This window comes from Ostrea edulis, chromosome 2 (genome assembly GCF_947568905.1).
Source record: "Ostrea edulis chromosome 2, xbOstEdul1.1, whole genome shotgun sequence".
In the NCBI taxonomy this organism is placed as follows: Eukaryota; Metazoa; Mollusca; class Bivalvia; order Ostreida; family Ostreidae; genus Ostrea; species Ostrea edulis.
The window spans coordinates 13,903,593-13,925,139 of record NC_079165.1 but is presented as its reverse complement, the minus strand read 5'-3'; the positions used below and the strand labels follow the sequence as shown (position 1 = coordinate 13,925,139).

The 21,547-nt window shown below is 34.2% G+C and overlaps 1 protein-coding gene and 1 long non-coding RNA gene across 2 annotated transcripts in view; one reads left to right on the top strand and one right to left on the bottom strand.

The window, feature by feature from the left end:
* LOC125679644 (low-density lipoprotein receptor-related protein 4-like) overlaps nt 1–13,756 on the bottom strand; it is a 408,142-nt gene extending 394,386 nt beyond the window's left edge. Inside the window, exon 1 of the mRNA XM_056156148.1 lies at nt 13,696–13,756. The gene's annotated coding sequence lies outside the window, so the exon portion shown is untranslated. The remainder of the gene's footprint in view (nt 1–13,695) is intronic.
* Nucleotides 6,176–7,158, top strand: LOC130052103 (uncharacterized). Its single transcript, XR_008800465.1, has 2 exons — nt 6,176–6,716; nt 6,811–7,158. It is a non-coding gene; the product is annotated as an uncharacterized LOC130052103 (long non-coding RNA).
* Nucleotides 13,757–21,547: the final 7,791 nt, after the last annotated feature.

Below are 21,547 nucleotides of genomic sequence, written 5' to 3'. Positions count from 1 at the left end.
TCATGCACTCTTACATTAAAAGTTTTTGAGTCGATTTTTCATGCAATTTCCTCTACATTTTCCATCCTCGTAAAGTATTTAAATTTACACTCCGAATTTTGTCATGCACATGCACAACATGATACATAAAACGACTGACCTGTTTAAAAGATGTGCCTTAATTATCATTTATTTATATCTTTAAAAACATGTAAAAGTAGGTAGAAATAGTCTTTGGAATGGACCTGATTATATGTTACATGTTTATGCCCATTTTGGCCCTGATTTGGTAACGTAAATTATATTTCACATAGGCCCTAGACTGTACTGGACCTAATGCCTGCTGTATGAAGCAGTGCACATTGTGTTTTGTTTAATCATATATAAAATGTCGTCATAATTTTCATTTTACCTGTTTGACAGGTTTCAGTGAGTCTAATACGTTCTTTTCCTTTACCCCTCCGGTTACTAGACAGCTGGGCCTTGTGTGAGTTACACGACATCGTCTTCTTAATTATGTTCTTGACGAAGTCTTTCGTTGTATTTCGTAGATCAATAGTAGCTTATCAAACGCTCATAAACAAATATGTACTGCATACACCCCAAACTATTACATGTGTACTTCAATTTCATGATGATCGACAAAATTAAGCCTAGGCCTAATACACGAAGTGTCGACTGTTGGTAAACAAAGGTAAAAAACGATAAACCGGAAGTAACCCTGTGGAACATTTTTGACGCGGCGTGACTAAACACAGAATAAACACTGTGTTCCGGAGTAACTCGAAACACGGCTATTGAAAAACGCATGACCTTTCATTATTATACATATTACATAAAAGAAAAGAGACTGTGATTAAGCCATGGCATACTTTTTTTCCCCATTGGTACATGCCAAAACATTGAATAAGCTATCCTTCGTGAAATAAAGTAATGGGTCATAACATTGAATTTTATCTCTAATATGTTCTACTTGTTCGGGGGGTGGGGGGGGTATACATGTACAGATACTCAACTGAGAAGTGAATTGAGGTGGGGACACTATTCAGTATTGTTAGACATCCACGTATTAATCATTCTTTACTTTTGATGATACTTTAAAAAATTATCAATTCTATGAATAAATTGAATTAATTAAACAGAATTGAAATATTGTAGAAATACTAATACTGATACACCTTAGCCAATACATGTTATGCATGGGAATTTACTCTATTTTTTTTTTTTTTTTTTTTGGTAGAAACGAGACAGAGTGCACATTAATTCATGAAAATTGATATGTATTATTGAGAAACGTCGCATAAGTCCTCAAGTGATAAAACACCGCAAAACAATTCTCACTGTTTTGATTATTATAATTAACCCATGTGTTGATTAATTGAGGTCATATAATCACCTTAGAGTTTAGATAAAACTAAATCTAGATAAGAATACATGTATTTAAGTAAGTTATTACCTACCGTAATAAAAGTGTTTGAATAAGATTTCATTCAAACATATAATTTAAGGAATACATATTGCAGCTACATGTAGTAGTAGATGCAGATGACATGGGGAGAAAAAGTAATACATTTTAGATGGGACATAAGAGTTTGATATGCTTGCATATATTCAACTTGGTATTTCTCTTAAAATGAATATTATTTATTAATTTTGTAGGAAGTGTCATATTGTCATTTTGGTGGGGGCGAAGTCAGAAGCATCAGTGTATGTTCGATGCTTATGTTGCCTCAAAGAATATGATAGGGCGTGGTTCATTTAACCGGAAAGAATTTCCATCAGGACAGCAGATCACATTATATTTTAGTTGCCTCTATGCCATTGAGAAGACGATTAGCGATGATGACAATATATGCGCAAAATTAGAAAATGAAAAAGATTGTGTGTGCTTATCTTGTCTATTTTGTAATATATGATTCAAAAATAAAGGTATACCATTTATAATAGGATACGATTATGAAATATTCATCATCGGAACCCAGTGCTCAAAGGCCGTAATTTAAGCGCTGAGTATAGGCCTAAATTTTGCAACCCTCACTGACAATGGTGACGTCTCCATATAAGTGAAAAATTCTTCGGCGGGACGTTAAATGATAATTAATGAATCAACCCTTGGGTTCCAACGATGTCAGATATTAAAGATATTGACTTTCCCAGCATACTAAATTACTTCAATATGACCATCAATGGTAAGTTACAGTTACAAGCAAGGTCTTCGCATGATGTTTAAATATAATTCACATACCTATGTTTAAAAAGATACGTGAAACGAGTGACACTGATGAACGTCTAGACTCTAGAAAATATAGGCTCTCAATTGTTTTGAATCAAATGCCAAGGTCACGAGTCAAGGTCAAAATACTTTCTCATAAGTAACTGTTAATTGTCAAGTCATGTATTAAAAAATGTTAGTTTAATAGATTTCATACATTGTACTGGCATATCTTTTCTTGCACATACATAGTAAGCAGAGCTAATATTGAACTGCAGAGAGAGAGAGAGAGAGAGAGAGAGAGAGAGAGAGAGAAGGGGGGATTCCTCATGAATCAATGATGAATTACAATCTTTATGTATCCTATTTAGTTTATTTAACTTGAACAATTTTTAAGATCAATGATTCAATTTCAAGGTCACACTTAATTCGATTGGCAAGGTGAAAAAATGTACATGATAGTTTGAAATAACTGAAATATTCAAATATGCATTTTCTAGATATGGTAGTTATTTTCATGAATTCTTAAGATATACATTTGCAATTTGTGATACATGTACAATACACAAATAGAAATCATACACATTTGAAGAAAAATAAATTTAAAAAAAAACAGCTATGCATTGACTTAATTATCTGTTACAAATTAAGGGTGTTTATGATTGAAGAACATGCATGATGTATAACAAAATGAGATTTACTTGAAAAGAATGTGAACATCAAGTTTGTTGTTTTGTGATATTTTGTTATCATAGCAACAATGTAATATGAATTATCTATCAGTATTAATATTTTATCAACTATAACATTGACTTCATTTGAATCTGTCTATAAAAACATATTTTTTTGGTCTAAAAATTTATTTATTTTGCATGGATTTCGAATTTGAAAAGAAATAGCAATTTTCGTTTCCATGGCAACCACAACATGAATTCTCATATTAAACTTGTTAAAATTTAAAATCTAACATCAGTAGCAGTCGGTTATTATGATTATATACTTTGAATACATAGAAAATTGTATTTTGAATTACATTGAAAAATGCATCTCTACTGTCATATCATGACGAAATGCATCATTTTGTTTCCATGGAAACACAGCTTAGATGGTAGATTCCCAAACATGTCTCATTGTTATATGATAGTACTATATCTAATGTATGTTGTACAAGCATTTATAGATTTCAAGCTGAATGCGGGTATTTTTATCCATCATTCAAATTTGCCTCTGAATTAGCTTTTTCAGAATGTATCAAACAACCCTCTTTTCCAGACAGAATGAAAATATAACAGAATTATTCAAACCTTTAAAGCTGTATGACCCGATGTTCATGTATCATTTTTGTACATAATTACTTTAAAGCAGATTAAAGGGACTGGTTCACGATTTTTGATAAAAATATTTTTCATTTTTGATGTTAAACATTAAAAATATAACTCATTTAATGTTGACATCCAAAATTTGGACCTTCTGAATGCTAGAATAAAAGCAATATTTTAGCCTTGAATCTGTGTTATGTAAACAAAGACTCGAGTCATTTTATGTATACAAACAAGCAAGTAAAATATTGATTTTGTAAAATAAAGCATCTTAATTTTGCGTAGTCACAAATTTTAACTTTTAGATGACACATTTTACCCCAAAAATGTTTGAAATGTTAAAGATATAATAAACTTAGATCGATATACATTTCTTTTGAAAATTTCGTAAACAATAACACACCGCAATCTCTGTTTACAAAACAAATAATAAACTCTCTACAATGAGCTTCTGTGATAACGTATAACCTTAATTTTTATGTGAAATCTTTTAAACACATCAGGCAGTAGGTTTTGATCATTAAAAGTGAAAAAGAAAATTTTGGGGAAAATCGTGCATCAGTCCCTTTAATTACTTTATAAAGTTATTAACTTTCCCTTAACTACATGCTTGAAAACATCTGCATGTAAAAGAAAAGAGTGCAAATATTATTTAGAGAGTAAATATAGTGGGTACATATATAAATCATCCCATAATAGACGTCTATAAATAGACCCACGCGCGTCAGGGGAATCCCAACATGATGTATTAACTCATACGCAACTGTCTAGTTTTAAGGCTGAAAGAGCGTAAAACAACGAATTACGAAGAGGTATTTGATATTTTTATTTTTTTTTTAAACTTATGGTACGGTACTGTTATAACAAAATATACAGCTTTACACAGATAAGACCACCGATGATCTGAAAGTTTGAACTGGTCACGTGACTGTCACTTGAAATGGCAGTGACGCGGTTATTTGTAAACATCGATTTAAAATCAAATAATTTGGGTTAAAACAGGTGAAATAATTTATGACATGTCGTACAGCCTCATAACTACATATATGCGATGATTTAATAGCGTTTTTATGAGATGGAAAAAAATATTGTAATTCGGACCATACAGCTTTAACTAAATATCAAACTAAATAATAAAAATGCTATACAGTATCATTTGATAATGATTGAATAAGAACTCAAACAGGTTAATTCAGTATAGTTGAATGAAAAATGTCATTTTCATGCGAAAATTGACTCTTTTGTAACCTGAATGGCATGCACGTGTTACCATGGCAACAGAGTTGCATAGCAACCAAATTATGATGGTTTTACATTACTTATGCCAGATTAAGTCGATGTGCCAAATTTGAAAAAAAAAATCGGTGACAGTGCGTGCCGGACCCCTTATATAAATGTTTAAGTGGTTACAGAGAATATCTCTTAATATCATAACCACAAAAAAACATAAGGTAAGGCTATGTGGAAATTTGAGGTTAAGAGAAAGAGGGGGAGGTCTACATATCCCGTTGGGTATTCAGAACAGGAGAATAAGTAGATTCCATACCCCTTGGAACAAGTGATCTTTCTAACTAAAACTCAAGTGACCGATAAGGCTTGTGAATTTCTTATTTGGAAGTGGTCGTTTGCTTTGGCTTGATTATATTTTACTGTTCAGATGTTTAATATGACGGCATATCTCTGCCTCCTCATCGTCGGAAACTCACGATTGATTACGCTTCGTTCCTCTGTCTATCACCCGTGGGTCCATTCATTCATTACTAGGTACGTGATCCCACGTCTGGTATTTCCAGGTGTTCGTGTTTGACCAACTCTTAATGTGTATTCCTTCTAGGGTTATGATATTGATCATTGTCGTTATATCCACCTTTCCATTCCACATATACCTTTCAATTAACAATGTACAAAACTCTTTAAGTGCTCATGCCACATCGTGATTGTGAAATATCGTCTCCTTTTTATTTTGGCATAACTCAAATTGCAATGAACTTAAATCTTGCTAATTCCAAGTGCTTTTGAAATAACACCAAAGGCATTGCCAGAAAACTATAAACGAGGTGAAACCGGAAGCTATGAGGAAAAAGTAAGCTTCCATATGCACTTGTACGTTCATCTGAATCCGAATCAGGATTCACCGGTCGCTATGGAGAAAAAAAAAATAGCTTGATGATACAATCTTTACGTATGAATTGAAACCCACATTTAGCACGTCAACATACATGTACATATGGAGAAAAGGCCAACTTTCGCATGCACAAGTGCATGTTTATCGAGACTGTTAATGTTCCAACGAGGCAATATATTGTTGTTTATATCTTGAATTGGACATTATTGATGAAGTTGCACGGAAAATACCGATGTATAATTAATTGCTGTTATAAAATTTAGAAATTCATTTCAAAATTAAGGATCATCTCTCTCATGCACAGCTCAAGCCTTGGACGAATTTTCTAGTTCTTGGCACTCAAAATTGGTATCGTATAACTTGTACACTGAACTATTGAAATGAAAAACTACATTTAAGAAATAAGATATCATTTTTGAATGTTGTTGGGATATGACATGAAGTTGGTCACGTGATCAAATCCTATAACGCCCGAAGGGCGTTATAGTAGATTTGATCACGTACCAACTCCATGTCACATCCCAATAACATTCAAAAATTATATTTTATTTCTTATATTTATATTTTCTATTTTGATTTGTGTTCTTACCGAGCTTCCATAATTATGTAGCAGATGACCAAAATAACGATCGTAGAACACAAAATATAGTTCGTAAGAGTTTTAGCGAATAAAAAATTAGGAACAATATCAAAGAGAATATAAGATATAGATATTTAATTGAAAATGTTAAAAAAAGACGAAACATGTGTAAAAATAAAGGTAATTTAGAGCGTAAAGTTAACTGAAATGACAAGAACAGCGGAGTAAACTACATCCGTGGTGTGATTTGGTCGCGATCAGCGATGGAGAAACTGGCGTCGGTCTAGCTTACTAAGTTGAAAACACAATTGTTGATCACAGATTTCGACAGAAATTCAAAGGATCTGAGAGAATTGATGGTGGATATGATGGGTCAAGTTAACGTTAAGCTCTTAGTCAGGTTTTTGGAAAGAAACAGCGGTATGTTCATCGTTAGGACTCGCGGTTGTAGCCATTCAGGAGACGATTCAAGACAGTAGGACAGATTTAGACCAAGTGCAGGTAGGTTGCGTCTTTTATTTACCTTCAGTGTGTGTAAAATAAAATAAAAACAAACCGACGGAGTTTTTGTTCACTTGAGAGATTTCTGTTGTAGGATTTTAATGAAGACTCGCACCGGTACCCTGACATGAACATGTAAATTTTTCGAGCCTCGAAACCAGCCTCGCTTATAATCATGCCGAGTCATAGCCATGATGGAAGTTGTCAGGAAACAACAGGTTAACTTATCGTCATGAAGTAAATACATGTAGGCTTATAACTCTGCCTACATGTTTTCGCTTCCAATATCATAGAACTTTATTTTATAAATTCGCCGTGCAGAAGTTGCAGACGGTATTTAAAACTGTATAAAATGAAACAACAGAACGATATATGTTTAATGTTTCTCTTTTATAAATTGATGAAATTCTTGTTTGCTTACAAAATAAACTGTATAAATATCCTGCTGCGTTTAATTCTGTTATGATGTCATTGCAGTGGCGGATCCAGGGTTTACCTAAGGGTGTGTATGAAAGTCAAGTATTAGCCAAAATGCTTAGCCATTTTGGGTGCCAATCTGGAATTTTACTCACAATATTTCTATTATTTAAATTTATGGCGAGAGGGGGGGGGGTGTCTAAATCCCCCACTGCATTGCATAAGCAAGAAGCCAGGTGAAAATACAAGAACTGACTTTTGAAGCGGTGATTGTATTCATACGCAAGAACAAACTGATCACATGACCAAATTCATGTCACACGAAATTGAACATCAATTTCATTAGTACTGTCATATAAGGAAGTGCATTGGCAAATGTAAATATTCAAGCTTGTGAGCATTAATATTTGTTGCCATATTCATGATTGGAATGCGGTGTTTTGTTGCCGGGTTTATATAAGTTATGAAGCTCGACCGTCATCATCTGTTGAGATTGAACTTTAAGGTATATATCACATACGATGATGACTCTTAGTTCTGAGGGTAAAAGTCAAATTAAAACTACAGATATTTGATATTTATTACAGCTATCGAAATTACTTTTAATGAAACATCTGCATGGAAACACAGGCAAATATATCGCTTGTGTTAGAATTTACTATTAAACAGTAAAGATACAACTCTAAATATATCTTACCCAAGTTCGCCGAGGAAAGAAATTAAATCAAATAGTATAAAATTCTACTCTGTAAATATACTGAATATGAGAAATACTGGCAGAATATATGTGATTTGCTTTAATTATGTACTGTTAACAGATAACAATTGCTTATATGAAATGATTGAGACTGATCAGTAGACCAGTCAAGATTCTTACCCTTACTCCCCTTATCTCTCTCTCCATCTCTCTCCATCTCTCCCTATCTTTTCGAAATTAAATACTTTTCACATTATACATGTACATATGCACTCCTAAATATATACATATACATGTATGTTTGTACTTGCTTGAAATATGTATATATAATGTACTATATTATCATGTATTGTTATTGTAAATGTTTATTTATTGTGGAAGCAAAAAATAAATGAATTACTAAAAAAATATCTACTCTGTATTATACTGTATTCATACATAATTTATCTAAATTACTACAACTAGCCAAATCACTCAAAGATGTTTCAATTTTTCTATTAAAAGTTAATTGATTCTTTATTTAGATATTCATATTTCCGATATTTTTGCGTTTGATATCGTTACAAATTGCAATGATAGTCATTTTCTCATGAGTGCACTGCAATCGCGAACAATGCATATTAATGCCACTTGAAGAAATATATATTCCGTTCCCACGACATATTAGGTCGTACATATGTGATGAAGTTTGAAGAACGACAAAATAAGCCGTACATAGAATTGCATGGTTTGGTCGATTTATATGGTCGTTATAACGATTTAGTTCGTCAATACAACCTCGCATTGGGTCAAATGCTGTCTGACGTGTTTCATACCGATTGTTAAGCCGTTCTTGGCACACTGATTTTGACTGCGGATAACTCCGTTTACCTGATCAGGATATGGGGCTCACGGCGGGTGTGACCGGTCAACAGGGGGTGCTTACTCCTCCTAGGCACCTGATCCCACCTCTGGTGTGTCCAGGGGTCCGTGTTTGCCCAACTATCTATTTTGTATTGCTTGTAGGAGTTATGAGATTGATCACTGTTCGTTATCTTCACCTTGCATGTATCTCCATGTAGATATTTTCTAACGCATATGAATTGCGCCATAGCATTGCTATTTATCAGGTGTATTTAGTTTTCTGAGTAACGCATAACTATTATCGATGTATTATGTTCTTCCGTAACATTTCTGTGAGTTCATATGCATATGTTATCGTATATTTGCAGTTCATGTGAGCGAAGAAGTAAATGTAAATCCAAAAATAGAAATTTTAGTTAAAATTTGAATCTGATCTTTTAATTGAATATTACGCTATGTGATCTTCACCGTGTGGTTGTGCCCTTAAGACGTGACAACATATATATATATATATATATATATATATATATATATATATATAACATATATACTATAAATGCTAAAAAAACACATGGTTACTAAAACGACAAGGATGATCGGTAATTGATTTATATTAATGAACAATATTTTTCTAAGGACCAACGATTATTTAGTCTTCAGTTAAAACTAAAATAAACATAAAGAATTGTTCGCAGCGTAGACATCTAGGTATTGTGAATGATCTATACAGTTCACATGCGTTCATTGTGTATTTCATTAAATACGTTGTATATATATTTCAACTTCGTTGAATTGCTTATCTTATCAACATTAAAAAATCTCAATTACGTTAATGTTTAATCGGTGATGAATAGGAAATGGGGGATCTGCGCCACTCATCCCTCTTATAAGAAAATATATGGTATCCCTTCCTGGCCATCCCTCACATTGAATTATAGAGAAGATATCCCTCACTATATACAGAGTATTGAGGGATTCCCGATAAGTATGTCACAATCGATGCGGCGGAATGTTGATCCATAGCAAAGAGGGTCACTGCAGACTGCACGCTGAATGACGATCTATTGTACGTATCCCTTTAAGAGGAATCTGAAGTCTGCATTCTATTCAAAGGCATTCGAACAGTGAAGACAATAAAATAATAAAACATGACTCAGGATTATAATACATATGTTTATACTACGGCTATATTGTTGAAAGGAATCATAAACACCTATAAATATCTATTTTGATGTTTAAAAACCCCATTACCTATGCAGATAACACGACAATTTATCATTATTTAAAGAAGGAAGGGGAATTTAAAGTATGTTAACTGCTATCAAACATTGGCTACAAGACATTGATGCCTACAGTCTTCAACGTTCACAAAGATATTAATTTAAGACAAACAGGGTTATTTCCCAAGTTATAGACTTATTTTGGGATGTAAATGTAGCTGACGTTTCCGCACTTTCAGAAGACAATGATGATATAAAGTATTTACTTATTACCATCGACATATTCTCAAGATATGCGTGCGTCCGGCTTTTGAAAAACAAACTCCATGGCAGTATAATAGATGCGTTGAATTATGTTTTTAAAACTGGACACAAGCCCAAGAAACTGAGAACAGACAAAGGAAGTGAATTAAAAAACCGATGGATCAAAGATTTTTTTAAGAAGACAATGAGTTGATCATTACGTCACACAGAACGTCACTCATGCCAATTATTTCGAGCGGTTCATTCGAACTCTCAAAGTTATGATGTATCGATATTTCACCCATAATAGAACATACAGAAATACAGACGTTCTACAAGACATTGACCGAAATTATAACAGTCGGCCACACAGATCGTTACGTGGCTCACCTAGAGACATAGATAAAACAAATGAAGTCGTAACTTGAAAAAAAAATATATGTAGATGTCTTAAAGCCCAGTGTTTTCAAAAAGAAAGTGCAGAAACCCCGAAAGCGTTTCAAATTTAAAGCGGGAGATTATGTAAGAATATCAAGCACCAAGCACATTTTCCAGCGGGATTTTGAACAGCAATGGACAGAAGAAATCTTTAAAATGCGCAGGAGATTTGTCCGTCAAGTAATACAGTATACAAAATTACAGATTACGACAATGATCCTATTGAGGGAACATTTTATGAATCTGAGCTTCAGAGAGTCAATAAACACAGAGATGACTTGTGGAAGATTGAAAATATCTTAAAACGGCGCGGACGTAGAGGAAATGTAGAAGCTTTAGTCAAATGGCAAGGATATCCAAAGAAATTTAATTCCTAGGTAGAAGAGAATGAACTGCAAGACATATAAAATAGTCGATTTAACAACTTACACTCATTTTCTATCCAGCAGTCATGAAGTCAACATCATGTTCTATCTATCAGAGAGAATTTTCACGTCCTGACATATGCGAACTGCTCATGGGGGCAGTCAACCATATCCTCAGAATGCTAGAGATAATCCTCAAATCACTGAACCGTATCCCCCCTCCTCCTCAGGATTTCACTCTTCTCCTCCTTCCCAAATGGATAAGATAGAGGAGAAATTTCAGTTTGTACATCCCTTCACCATTATCGTTGCGGGACCAACTATGTCAGGAAAATCTACATGGATCAAAAACTTACTACTACTAAACAGCTTATAAGTCCCCCTTCTGAAAGAATCTTGTGGATATATAAGCGGTGGCAACCCCTTTATGATGAACTTACATACTGGATTTCGGGTATAAAATTCATTCAAGGCATAATGGAAGACATCAAAACTGACACGTTTATTAACTCTCGTGAATAAACACTGCTGGTTGTTGACATGATGAAAGATGCCACTCAGGACAAAGAAATTTGCGAGTTATTTACGGAGGGTGCTCACCATCGCAACCTAAGTGTGATCTGTATTATGCATAATCTGTTCAACAAAGGAAAGGCATGAGTCTAAATAGTCAATATATAGTTTTGTTTACAAATCCCAGAGATCAACAGCAGATGGCAATTCTAGCACGTCAAATATATCCTAGAAATTCTAATAAACTGATGGATGCCTATGAAAAAGCAGTGTCTGTTCCTTACGGTTCATTAAGTTTAGATCTAAAACAAACGACTCCAGAATCGAGGAGATTTCAGACAAACATATTTAGACCTTATATAAGAATGGTAGACAACTCAAATCGTCATTTGACAGCAGATCGACCGGGTGATAGGCCGTCTCTAAAACTCACTTCCTGCAGTTCAAATCAGCATCTGACTGCAGAAATGGCTTACCAACAAAGACCAGGTACTCGGGAGTATCATTATCCTCCCACTAATTCTTGGGCTACCCCACTAGATACGAGAAATGTGCAGACAAGGGAAACAGAGGAAAGATACCAATCCTTTTTGGAATGCGGTAATATGTTTGCCAGCTCGTATGATTTACAACGACATACTAAAAGTGGTTGTCCAATGGACGAAGGGGAAAATGATGCATTGTCTGAGGTTAGTGACGATGATGATGGCAGTGAGTTTACACCCTTAGTCAATCAAGTATTGGAGGAAAATCAATCATAGTTCGACAGAAAATTGGATCAGAATTTTCCCCAAATCAATAACATTAAAACCTATGACTTTTCAACACTATACACCACCATTCCTCACGATAAATTAAAGGCTAGGCTTCTTCAACAAAAATGGAAAACGGAAATATCCATATCTAGTGATCAGTCATTCAAAAACTTACTTTCTTAAACACCACTCTGATTCCACGCACAAGTACTCTGAAGTTGAAATAAAAAATATGCTAGAGTTCCTCATTGGCAATATCTTTGTGGTCTTTGGTGATCAAGTCTTCCAACAGTCTGTTGGAATTCCCATGGGCACGAATTGTGCTCCTTTGTTAGTTGACCTGTTTCTATATTCATATGAAGCAGAATTTATTCAAAAACTTCTAAAATCGTTCGCTGTGGCCTTCAATTCGACATATCGATATATCGATGACGTTTTGTCTATTAACAATAATAACTTTCATCCATATGTCGATTTGATATATCCCTGTGAGCTCGAAATAAAGGACACCACAGAGTCGTCAATTTTTGCTTCATACTTAGATAATTTTATTGAAAGTAGATATTAACGGGAAACTGACAACTCAACTGTATGACAAACGGGATGATTTCAGCTTCTCCATCCTCAGCTTCCCATATTTATGTAGCAATATTCCATTATCACCTACATATGGTGTTTATATACCTCAAATAGTTCGATATGCAAGAGCTTGTTCTGCATATAGTCAGTTTTTAAATCCAGATAAGCTACTGACAAACAAGTTGATGGTACAGGGATTTAAACAGTCTCGATTGAAGTCAGCATTTCGCAAATTCTATGGTCGTTATAACGATCTAGTTCGTCAATACAACCTCGCATTGGGTCAAATGCTGTCTGACGTGGTGGTGGTTGCATGATCCATGCCCCAAAGCCTGTGGTGTAACATGGATTTATTCAAAAGAACTGTACGTCAATGTATAATATAAATCCATTCTCGTATAGTGCAAACTGGCCAGTTTATCTGAAATTTAATCACATCCTTCCAAATATATGAAATACATGTACTAGCTAGAGTTGTGTATGCATAGTTTCGGTTTTAATATGGCATTTGGAAAAAAATGTTAAAAAGCTGAAAGAGATAGGGGAACTCTGGCTTCAAGTGGGCCCAGGCGAGAGTTAACATTAGATACATGTATGCTGAAAAATGTGATAGTAACAATTTGAGTATTAATTATGTACATAACAATTGATAAAAAGTCTGACGGCTGATTACATCATAAGACAATAAATATTTGCTCATATCAATATAAACAGTTTAAGGATACATATATATCTCGAACTTTTGATTGGACTCGATATTCGCATAAGCTATTTCCATTAAAGCGATCAAGCTAAAAAGTAGAGAAAATCAAGCTCATCTCACTAGAAAACATTGACCGCAATGGACAAGCGGGCGCACGGACGCGTCGAATACAACTAGCCATAAAAACGACTTTAATCTAAACTTACCAAAGCAGACGTCTCCATGTATAGTTATAATTGTTAAACATAGTGTTAGATGGATTATCCACTTCATTGTAAATGGTTCCGTGTGGGTCCGGATTAGAATAGGTCCTTGGTATCCCTTGATTGTCGATTTAATGGGGCTGTCCTTTGGATGAGACCACAACAATCAAAGCCCCGTGTCACAGTAGGTTTGACAAGATAAAGATCCCTCCCTGCTCAAAGGTCGTAAACGCCGAGCATAGGCTTAAATTTTGCGGCTCTTCGCCAACAATGGTGACGACTCCATATGAGTGAAATATTCTCGAGCGCGATGTTAAACAATATACAATCAACCAACCACATTCAATGCTCAGGTAGAACAAAGCGTCCATACGAACTGAAGGAAGGGGGATACCCGAAATGAATTCCAACATTTTTGGCAACAGACATCTGATCAATAAGGAAGTTTGGTTCTGCTCTATTAAAATCTATTGCAGTGTAGTTCTCTACAATGCGATTTAGACAGGTAAAATAGAATCAATTGTCTTGCATTTGTAAAATTGTTAAAGGTTGTATGATCTGCTATTTAACTGAGCATATTGACATGGAAGTTCGTTTTTGAGCATATAATGTATATACTTACACACCTGTTATATTTGTCACAGATCATAACGTCTACTTCTTTACAACTTGAAACCAGAAATCAAAGTCTAATGTCTAAGGCTTGTTGTACATGTTTTCTACAGTGAGAGAAATACGCCCCGTTATACATGTTGGAATAATGGCCTGTTTATGTGATATTGGGAAAATGCGTCACAGAGTCAAATATCGCATGTTTAGCATTCTAATATAATTCCATTATATATCCATCGTTCTTTATTTCATTACACAACACAAATAACACCGTACGCCACTCCACCCCATTTATGTTCCTCGGGTTGATTAAAAATTATAATACTATCTATCTCATTGCGATCCAGCTTCAACACTTCTCAAATGCACGGACATAGTGAAATTAAGATGTGTTAAAGTAACAATCGTATGCTCCGTATCGGACGTATGGGTTGCCCCGTGGTTTAAAAATAAATAGATATAAATAGACCATCGTGTACCAAGACAAATGACTTTTGAACTATTTTTTTTTGGGGGGGGGGGGGGGGGGGGTTATGACCGAACACATACATATGATCCTAAGACATAAATCCTTATGAAACAAGAAACATTGTTAGATTACTTTAAAATGGTCATCATTTCATCCTGTGTGAAGGAGAAGGGTTGATTTTGTTAATTCATTTTTATTTATATGCTTTCAAATTATTTCATTCCACTCACAAAAGCGTAGAAATCGCATCGAAACGACAGGCCCCGCGTCAGGATGACGATCCTCACTCAGGTTTTGTAATGCTTAATTCTCATTGCTCTTGCCCAGCAGGCTGTTGAGATTTGTTTTTCATTCATTTATTCCATAGTTTGCATTCCTTGGTCAGTAGATTGATTAAAATTTGTTAATCTATCGTAAAAATTACCGGTTCGGTAAATTCGATAAGTTGATGATCACCCACTTTTACAGACTGAAGACGTGTTCAGATTTAGATATTATAAAATGAGTGCTCTTGCATCCTTCTCTTTTGAATCATTAAATCTATAAACATTTATAGCAGTGTTGGCCCCATACAAGATTGCAGTTGTCTGCATTTAGCTATTCTGTAAAATAAGAACAGCAACAACTATACTACACTAGCCTACACAATGATATTATGAATAATTTTGTCCAATACACTCTCTGGAACATGTTCTCATACATGTAACAGTATTGGTATAAACTGTACGGCAATATAAACAGGGTGGATTTAAACGGACCCCCCCCCCCCCCCCTTTGTGACAAAATAAAAGTAGTAGGTTTGACATTATAGTTACAGACAAGCGCATAGAAATAAACAAATCAATTATTTTTGTTATTTATTGAATGTATTATGTATAAATAATAGCTAAAATACAGTGAAAATATTGCTGCAGTACTGTAATTATGTCTCCCCTCTTTCAGGGGGAGACATTGTTTTTGTACTTTATGTCCGTTTGCCACAAAATCTTGTGAACACTTCTCCTATATGGCTTATCGGATAGACTTGAAACTTTGTTCAATGCTTCATTGCCATTTGTAGATGTGTATATTGGTGGGACGGGAGGATCCAATTATTTTCCTAAAAGTTATAGTAGGTCTAATTAAAAGGGGTAGAGGATGTAAAATACCTTGTCAACACTTCTCCTTCTATATGGCTTATTGGATAGATTTGAAACTTTGCACAATGCTTCATTGCCATTGGTAGATGTGCATATTGTCGGGACAGGAGGGTCCAATTATTTTCCTAAAAGTTAATAGTAGATCTAAGAGGGGTGGAGGATGTTAAAATAGCTTGTGAATACTTCTCCTTCTATACAGCTTATCCGATAGATTTGAAATTTTGTACAATACTTCAATGCCATTTGCAATGTGCATATTGCAGGGACAGATCGAAGATACAAATGTTGTCCTTAATATAGTGGATCTGAGGGGTGGAGGGTGTAAAATAGTTTGTGAACCCTTCTCCTATGTGGCTTATTGGAGTTCATAATGTCTATGTTCCTGCTCATGCTTTATCTTCCATACCATGCAGTACATTAAGGGGTGGAGGTTTCATTTGGAGCACCTCCAATTTGGGGAGCTAGGGATACATTTGTTTTTCATAAAAACAATCTGTAGTTATGATATATTTGTCATAAAATGTTTATGATATCTGTATCACTTTGAATCTTTAAAAAATGATAATTGATATGTGAATTAATATTTACAGCTGATCATTTGATAAACACTTACTTTGTAGAAATAGAAATTATGGTTTTTATCTAATTATACATGTCTTGCTATCTCTATGAAAACCTTTTACTAATCACTTCCTTAAATATTTTTGCAGATTTGTCAGAATGTTATGCATCACGAACAACAGAAAAGAACTTCACAGGTAGACCAAAGCTGACATGGGATGAGATCCTAAAACGAGACCTATAGTTTACAGGCTTGGATAGGATCAATCCACTGGGTCGCCAAATGTGGAAGTACAAACTTCAACCTCGATAGGAGAGCCAGGCCTCACCTTTGCAAAAGGATTAATTTGGCCTGGATAGTCAAAATGAGTGATGATGATGATATCAAGGTCTAACACTGGAAGCTCAGTAAGGGTAGATGCTGGCAATGGAGCATTTTAGCAATACAACAAACAGGTTTAACATTGAACATGTGTGTATACTTTTTTAGCTCACCCGAGCCAAAGGCTCAAGTGAGCTTTTCTGATCACCTTTGCCTGTCGTCTGTCTGTCTGTAAACTTTTCACATTTTCATTTTCTTCTCCAGAGTGAACCACTGGGCCAGTTTTAATCAAACTTAGTACGCATCATCAATAGATAAAGGGTATTCAAGTTTGTTCATATAAAGGGTCATGCACCCTTCAAAAAGGAAATAATCATGGAAATACAAAAATAGGGTGGGGTCATTTAAAAACCTTTTCAAGAACCACTGGACCAGGAAAGTTGAATTCACAGAAAAGGTTCCTGTTTTGTGCAAATCATGGTCTCCGGGGGTAGGGTAAGGTCACAATAGAGGATCAAAGTTTTACACTCATATATAGTGCAGATTCAAGTTTGTTAAAAGCCATGGCTCACAGGGGTAGAGTGGGGTCACAATAGGGGATCTAAATTTTACATGTGAAATATATACAAGGAAAATCTTTTAAAATCTTCCTCAAAACTAGATGCAGAATCGTAGCTCTTTGAGAAGATATTGGGGCAAGTCAGAAACATGAAACATAATGTCTGTGTGAACTAATATCCCCACAAATATTTTTAGTGAATAATTTTGGATGAAATCATCCCAGTTGGGTTAAATACTTATTATTCAAATACTGTAGGTTTGAATATTGAACTAATCTCACAGCTTTCTTAAGTTTGGTCCCCATCTCCGCCAGTCTGTTTTTACGCTTAACTATTGAAATTGAGTGTAAGGGATCAGACTAGGCTTTTATAGCATTATCAATTTTCAAAAGCTTTAGACAAATTATACAATTTTAAGTCACTTGAGTAAACTCAGATGACATATTGCTATTGGTCTGCGTCCGTTATAGTCCGTCGACGTTAACAATTGAACATTTTTAAGTAAATTCTATAACTGAAAGGTGAAGGTAACGAACAGCGATCAATGTACGATTCGAATAACGGAATTCTTTTCAAATTTAGTATGAAGCACACAAATTTACATTAAACCTTCCTGACATAGTGCATATTCAAGTTTGTTAAAATCAATTCCCCGGGAGGTATGGTGTGGTAACAATAGGAGATCAAAGTTTTATATGCTGATATATTTAAGGAAAAATCTTTAAAGATATCTCTTGAGCTATTTAAGCTAGGACTTTCATATCTTGTATATACAATTTTTATGGCAAAACAAATCTGACCTATTCAGTATGTCCTGAACTACATTGTGTTTAAGGTAGATCTTTCAAATATATTATATATTATGAATTTCTTATGATAAAACCTTTCATCTTGTTGAGGGGCCTCTGACCTCTGGTTGGCGCGGGTTCGAATCCTGCTAACACCGGTAAGTGAGAAAGTTTCCCATTTTACTTTCGGAAGGTCGGTGGTCTCTTCCCAGGTACATTGTATCTGGGTTCTCTCTTTCACCAATAAAAACTGGGCACCACCAGATAACTGAAAAATTGTTGAGTGTGGCGGAAAACAGCTAAAACAATCAATCATATTATGTTCTTTGACCTTGTGACCCTGAACTCTGAGTTTGACCTACTTTTAAGAAAGTATAACCTATTAAGTATATCCAGGACTATTTTAGATAGGGCTTTCATGTTTTGTATATATATATATATATATATATTGCTTATGGTAAGGTCTTTCATATCATACCAAGACCTATGACTTTTTACCTTGGTCTTATCCAGAACAGCAATATCATGCTAGTCATATCTTTGTATTATATGATTTCATTTTAGTAATGCTGTGTTCTTTAGAGCTAGGTTTGGTTCACATTATTCAAGAGAATAAAGATTGATAAAATAGCATTTAAAAATCAAATCAGCAGGGCCAAGGTGACTCAGGTGAGCGATGTGACCCATGGGCCTCTTGTTGATTTTGATATTTGTACACATGTCATTTGTATTAGAAATAGAACTCTTTTTTTTTCTTTCTTTTACAAATACATGTATTATTATATGGATCCATCTTTGTTGATTATTTAGTCAAAGGACTACAGTCAATTCATTCAATGTTTTAAATGTAATTTATTGATATGTCTGTGGTTGAATTACTCATGTATGTATACATTTTTCTCACACATGCAATTACATATATGATGTATATATAATTACTAATTGTACATATAATATCCCCTGTAATATAATAAAATATATGACTGAAAATAAAAGACCTGCTGTTTTCATTGCGACCATGAAACATTACAAGATTAGAATAATTCAAATATCTTAATGAATTCTGTAATATCTGAATTTGATATTTGTATACGATTGCCTCACTGGTGTTCAATGTGAACTTTGGTTTATCGTTTCAGTAGACAAATAAGGAATTATTTCCGAATAAAATAATCAAGAGTTTATTCATATGAGATAGCTAAATTTCACATGGATAACCAGTGACTGATTCTTAATTGTCAACATTTTCACCAAACAGTTAAGAAATTACCCCGGTACATACTGTTTGGGGATTATAAAATTCCTTAAAAAGTGACAAATTTTTAAATATCGCCTTTTCAAGGAGAAAAATCTCTTTCAGTATATGAATCCTTTGAAGAAATTGAAAGAGAGGTGGCTATAGTAAATGCGACCCACCTGATCTTTATTTTTCTGCAACATATTTAAGTGTGTGTTTATCACTTGTATGGTGAGATTCATTTTTGGCAAGAGCTGGTATGATGTCCTGAGTCGGAAAGCACCGGAATCCACTAGGAATAGTTTTAGATCTATGGAGCGCCAAAATAACAAACTCAAATATTTGAAGATATCTTTAATTATTTGAAGATATTATCAATTCATTTCATGCACGCAATATTGCAATCAAAGATCTCTTCAAATAATTAATGATATCTTCAATTCTGCATTATATAATATATTGCGAGCATGAATTGAATTATTGATATCATTATTCATTCTGCTGAATTGATGCACGTAATAATTTAATTGTTGCTCTCCTCAAATGAATTATAATTTAATGATACCAACAATAGAATTAATGCATGCTACAATTCAATTGAAGAGAGCAATAATTTATTAATGCTAACATCACTTAATATGCGCAATAATTGAATTATCTAATTGAGATAATTATAATCCTCAATTCAACATATCCACAATTGAATGAATGATTTCTTTAATTGAATTGTTGCTCTTTTTTAAAAAAAAAAAATGATGCGCGCATTAATTACTTACGAAATAGCCTTGTATATTTAACTAAAAAGATCTTCCATTGAATTAAAAGAGATAATCAAGTCATTCATACAGAGCTCTAAATTAATTTTTGCGAGCAATATTCCACCACATGGATGTGCGCATCAATTGAATTGATGAGAGCATCAATTGAATTGATGAGAGCAATAATTGATTTGATGCGCGTATATTATTGGACTTCAATTATTTGAGCTTATGTAAAACATTAATAAGATTTTGAAAATCAACCTGGTTAATTTCTATTACAAGAGTCGTGAGAGGACACGTCCAGTTTTTTAACAAAACCAGAAGGTAATATATTCCCTTGAATTTGGCCATCCCTGTCCTCAGATCGGCAGGGAAAGCAGTGGGGGTCCAAATCACTTTTATGAGGGAGATTATTTCTCATTCGAAGGCGCGAATTGCCAATGTTTAGGGAATGTTTTAAATCTTCACGTGCCTTTCGAGACTGAACTAAGTTCATCAATAAAACTTACAAATATGTAACTTGAATTTTACCTTGCGTTATAATAGTTCAATTTATGCGCAATGTACCAGGTTCAATCGTCGGTGTGTTTCAGACGTGTTTAATGGGGGGGGGGGGGGGGGGGGGGGGGGTCCAACACGTTTAGTGGATATTTAGTTGACAGCATGTGGCGGGAGCGAAACCAGGGATTACCCAAGGGAAGTGCGTAATGAATGCCTAAGGCTCTCTAAAAAAAATATCTAAGATGAAGCAAAATCGTGATTTTTGGGGGTTCTCTATTACAATTTTGTCCTCATATTTCAAGGTGAGATGATAGTCAAAATTGACATAATGTGCATGTACATATCATAAACATGTAGATATATTTTGTAACAGTATATGAAGGAATCGGGAGCAAATCCTGATTCTGAAGTTATGTTATATAAACTGGTGTTATAAACCGGATTTTCAAAAAAATTATGGTTTTTGCAACGTTTGATTAAACTTTTCTGTAAGGCCACATACACACAGAATGTTCATGAAAATGTTCCCTTTTAGAGTGGAATTAAGATATCGCGTAACATTTTTCTTTACAAAGATATCTAATTTTTATTTATGTCAAAAGTCAACAAAAAACTTAAAGTAATACAAAAAATGTATATAACTATGAATACTTGTTTTAGATCTTTTAGGCACTGTATTACAGAATTTTGATTTTATTTATCATACTTTTTGGTCGAATTACTACAGAGTCTAGCCCGTACAACATGCATTGGCAAACGAGGGAGTCTATAATCATAAAAGTATATATATATATATATATATATATATATATATATATATATAATGATAATTATCATAAGTTATTATTACATTTAAAGTTATCATTATGGACACTACTACCCCTCCCCCCGACCGGTCGCGGAAG